The following is a 5,445-nucleotide window of genomic DNA, read 5'->3' as shown; positions in this document are numbered from 1 at the left end:
AGAGAGATCTATTTCAACAGCTGGACCAAATTAGAAAACCAAATGAAATTCTCTGGTTCGGTTCTGGACCCAAAAAACTACAGTTGTGGTAGAACACCACATTGTTTTCAGCTAGCGAAATGAAGGAGAGTCACTCCACAGTTACTGGGTTGTGTGTCTTGGTGAGCTAGGCAGAGTCCTTAGGGAATGGTTCTTAGGAACTATGAAGTGTCATTACTGGTGAAATGGAAAGTTAGAGTCAATGAAGTTTAAAAACAGTCACCTCAAAGATTTCTTTTTGCAAACTGGGCCATGTCTTGTTTGAGGTTTGCTTATGTTTACCCTAGGTATAATGTCTGAAGTCTTCTTTGGCCACTGGACTGTGTATTTGTTTTAAAATAGTGTTGTTTTTAAGTGAGGTAATGATTTCCAAGTAATCAGAAAATGTTCTTTAAAATAAACATAGGTATATGGATGAGGAGAGAAGTACTTGACAAAATAAATCGTAATGTTTATCATACTATATAAAAATGTGATGGCATTCATAGAATGTATAATTTTGATTTATAATTTTTCTTTTCTCAAATCAGAAAGTATAATTTCATCTAAGAAAATTACCATAACTACCAGTGTAAAGATTAAATGAAAAGATTTCAAGGTTTCATCAAAAATGCCCAGATAAGTTTAACAGGTAAATATTTTATGTTATTTTTGGTTGGAGTAAGAATACATTAATGAGATGAGAGAATTAAATCATAATTTTAAAAAGGGGCACATAAAAGAACAAATCCCATATCTGCATCAGAAATTATTTATCTATAGAGTTGTACAAAATTATAATACTAAATAAAAGCTAAAGGAAGTCATTAGCTCAAGGAGATAATTAATTCAAAGATTTAATTAAAATTTATTTTGCTTCATTGGTGTGTATTGCAATCCAAGTGTACATTGTTATATCACTGCAGATAGAAATTATGAAATTTTGTATTACATGTTTGCGGATTTATATTCCTTGAATAGTATTGTTTCCACTTATTATATAATACCATATAATTTTAATAATGTATATTTTACTGTTTGAGTTAACTATATGGTCACTTATCTGTGTTATTCATCCTCTATTTTAGAATTTTTTTTGTTTCTGTTATTATATAGTGTTGAAACATATATCGTCCTGGTTTTAAATCACTTAATATTTTATCTATATAGTGGGATTGCCGGATCAAAGCATATGAACATTTTGCTACGTATGGCTAATTCAAAATATTTCTTAAATTAGAAGTATAATAAAATAAAGTACACTTATTTGATCTTTTTATTTTTATAGGTTCAATTACATTCAAATTATATTATTTACTTTTTTATTACCTTTCTTCTCCCAAGTACATAAGCTCCTTAAAAGTAGAGACCCTTCCTTTCTAGTTGTGTTCCCAGAACACAGGATGATTCTAGACACACAGTGGGATTTTAATGTCATTTTATATGCTTGCTATTATTTTTGTGTTTATTTTTTACATAATTACACTTCATTAACTTTCTAAAAATGTTCAAGATTGTAAAGATGAAAGAGGTTAAATGACTCCCCAGAAAAAGAAAGAAAAAGATACTAAGTTAGTGAAAGAACCAATACTACTGCTTGCTCTCAAGTCCTATATTGTTATCATTTACATTCAACTTTAGTGTTAATAATACATGTTAAATTGGCAAAGACAGGCTGTCAAATCTTTGGGATCCAGAATGTGAATATTTTTGAAACAAAAATTGGTTGAGAAAGAGGAGTTTTAAGAGCCTACTGTGATATAAAAGAATCACACTCAAATGCTTGTGTGATATGGCTTGAAAAATGTGGGGGAAATCCTGGTGTCTCCCAGTTTCTTCAAAGATATTGTTTATCTCTGCGCTACCCCCATTTTGGTGTAATTCTTACAGAATATTCAAGAGGCACCTAATAGAACTCAGAATCCTTTGGTGTGTATAAAAGTTTGAACCATGACTAGATTAAACCAGGATCTTCATTTGTGCATTGACTCATTTAACAAATATTGGAATTCCTACCCTGTGCAGAATGTTGTGTTAGATACTAAAAGTACCATAGTGACAACATAATAAATAACAAGCATGGGCCCATTCTAATGAGGCATACATGCACACACATACATATACGTAAGGAAAGTAATCAAAAAAGTAAATAAAAGGTAAATTGTGATAGGGGCTATGACAGAAACAAAAAAGTAACTGAAACTGGTAGGCAGCATACTAAGAGCAGAGTCCAAGGGTTTATGTGAACGAAGCATGAGGGAAGACTCTGAGTTGAGTTTGGGGCAGGGTGGGTTGGAAAAGGCTGGTGGGAAAACCACCACTTGAGGGCATAGAAAATATTATCTATTTCAAGGCTGATAGAACTGAAAAGTCACAGAATCTTGGAGGCTACAATTCCTGTGCCTGAGGCCTGACTTTCCTAATCTTTAATATAGACTAATTTGTATTTCTCTGGGTTTTAATAAGGATCAAGTAAAACAATATACATACAAGAATGTTCTATGTCATGAATCACTTGGCACTTTAGAGTCATAGCCTATTTAAAAAAGTAATATCATGGACATCTTTCACCACCTCATTCAGAAAGACTTTTGATTTGGTGGGAGAGGGAGATATTGGAATTAAAATTTATTCATTAACTTATCTCTTTCCCAGTGTTATTTTTTTCCTTTCTACACTTTAAAATATTCTTTAAAATAAAGTAATATTTGGAATTGAGGAAGGGAGGAAAGGTATTCAAGTTAAGCCATGTATTAACTATATTTAAGAATACGTATTTTACTTCCTTTTAAACTTTTTCTAATTAATGTTCAAAATGTATACTCTAACCATATAGTTTAGGCCACAGTGGATGTCAGAAACAATTATATATAAAGGATTATAAAGTATGAGGTAGTGAATCTAAAAATCATGAGACACCCTCTGCTTTTGTACTTTCTTGTTCTGTTCAGTCCCTGTTTGTGGGGAGAGCAAACGTACTGAACACATATACATTCATAGTACAATGGCAGGTGCCACAAGTGATCACAGGAACAATGAAGGCAAATAGGATTGATAAGAAGGCACAGAAAGGAGGGAGATAAGATAAATATGAATCCCAATACCATTCATGGCCAAAGTGGTATTAGAAATTTGGGAAAGTGTTTTCAATGGTTGTGATCCATGATCCAGAACAACTGCAGTGTGTTTTTCTACTCAGGTACTTGTCTTTTTCCTTTTTCCAAAGTGGCAAAATAAGATTATAATTTATTTTGAGATTCCACTCTGAGTCATGATCACAGAACCAAATCCAGACTTGCCAGCACTCACGCCCTCCCTCTTCTGTTTGCCCAGTCTAGTGTGCAGCGTCACTTCTGGGAAAAACAATCCACATACCCACAAGCAAAATTCCCAGTGTATTTTTTAGGTTAATCCAAAGTCTATTCCCAGAAAGGATGTTAACCAGACCCAGAATAAGTCCACTATAATTTTATTTCCCCTGGCTTCCAAAAGAATACTACATTAACAATATGGAGATCTAACAGCTCAATTACTTCATTGAAGGTCACATCTCAAGTCACCTTCCTAATTGAATATGAAAAAACATAAAAACAGAAAGTCAAATTCTCTAATGTTAGAGTATGTATTAGGAGATCCCATGCAGTGTGGCTATAATTTATTTTTTTAAGTTATCAAATATATTAGAAGTCAGAGATCTAAATAACAGAGTTTCTTCTAATGAAATGATTTTACAGATTTTATTTAAGTGAACCTGTAATTTCACAAAATGTTTTGGATACTCTCCTAAGTAGAGTAATGGCTTCTCAAAGGTGGCCACATTTTAATTGTCAGAACTTGTGAATATGTTACATTATATGGCAATAAGGGATTTAGGTAGCTGAAAAATTAAGGGTTCTACTCATCTGACCTTAAGATAAGGAGATAGTTCTGCATCATCTGAGTGGGTCTAATGTAATCAGAGCAGCTTTAAACATAGAAGAAGGAGACAGAAGAGGAAATGTCAGAGTGATATGATGCAAGGAAGACTCAAGTGGCCATTGCTGTCTTTGAAGAAGGTGAATTTAAGAGCCAAAGTATTGGTGGCCTTTAGAATCCAGAAAAGGCAACAAAATGGATTCTCTCTTAGCTACTCCAGAAATACTGCAGTCCTGCTGACACTTTGATTTTAACCCAGTGAAACTCATTTTGGGCTTCTAAACTAAAGAATTGTAAGATAATAAATTTGTGTTGTTTTAAGTCACTACATTTTTGGCAATTTATTGTAGGAGCAATATAAACTAATACAGGAACTCACTTGGGTCTGTTGTCTCCTTCCCTCACTATGCTGTCTGCACTCTGTCCTTGGTTCTGTTACTGCAGAGTCAGCCACCCAAGCAGGGTGTCTTAGTCTGTTTTTATACTGCTATAAAGAACTGGCCAAGATTGGGTAACTTATAAAGGAAAGAGGTTTAATTGACTCATGGTTCAGCATGGCTGGGGAGGCCTCAGGCAACTTACAATTATGGCAGAAGGTGAAGGGGAAGTTAGGTACCTTCTTCACAAGACAGCAGGAAGGAGAACTGCCGAGCAAAGGGGGAAGAGCCCTTACATAACCATCAGATCTCGTGAGAACTCACTCACTATGATGAGGACAGCAAGGGTGAAACTGCCTCCGTGATCCAATACCTCCACCTGGTCTCTCCCTTGATACATGGGGATTATGGGGATTATGGAAATTATAACTCAAAATGATTTGGGTGGGGACACAGAGCCATGACAGGGGTCAGATGGGAGTCATAGAACCACATTGATGGGTTCATGATTGATCTAAAACACAAGGGTGCAAGCTCATGAGTTGCAATCTGCAGATGCAGGAGTCAATCAATAATGACAAAAGAGGAACAAAAGAACTACCACGCAGTTCCCTGTAGCCACTTCTTACCCTAGCCCTGTATACCGGGAGGATAATCTAAACTTCCCCACACACAGATTCCATCTCATAGAAGATCATGATGAAGTTGTTAAAACCCAAAAGATTAAAGTGACTTTATAAATTAAAGGGACTGTTTAATTAAAAATGAACAAAATGCCAATTATAAGTTCAACTTTCCTACCATCCAGTGTTGAAAGAAGAGAGAACAAATAAAACATGAAACATAAATATGCTAATTTTCTTTGTATGCCTGAATATAGTTTATTAATCTTCAACCAACATAAAATGAATAATTATTGGGTTGATGCAAAAGTAACTGTGGTTTTTGTCATTGAAATGACAAAAAACCTCCATTGAAATGATAAAAAATGCAATTACTTTTGCACCAACCCAATACTCTGTGGGTAGCCAGCTTTCAGTCTTTTCTGAGACCATGTCTGAACAACATAAATATTGTTGAGGATCCTGAATCTTTTGACATCTTCTTTTCTTATATTTTTATTATATATGGAAAG

This window comes from Mandrillus leucophaeus, unplaced genomic scaffold (genome assembly GCF_000951045.1).
Source record: "Mandrillus leucophaeus isolate KB7577 unplaced genomic scaffold, Mleu.le_1.0 Scaffold340, whole genome shotgun sequence".
In the NCBI taxonomy this organism is placed as follows: Eukaryota; Metazoa; Chordata; class Mammalia; order Primates; family Cercopithecidae; genus Mandrillus; species Mandrillus leucophaeus.
This window is presented reverse-complemented; position numbering follows the sequence as displayed.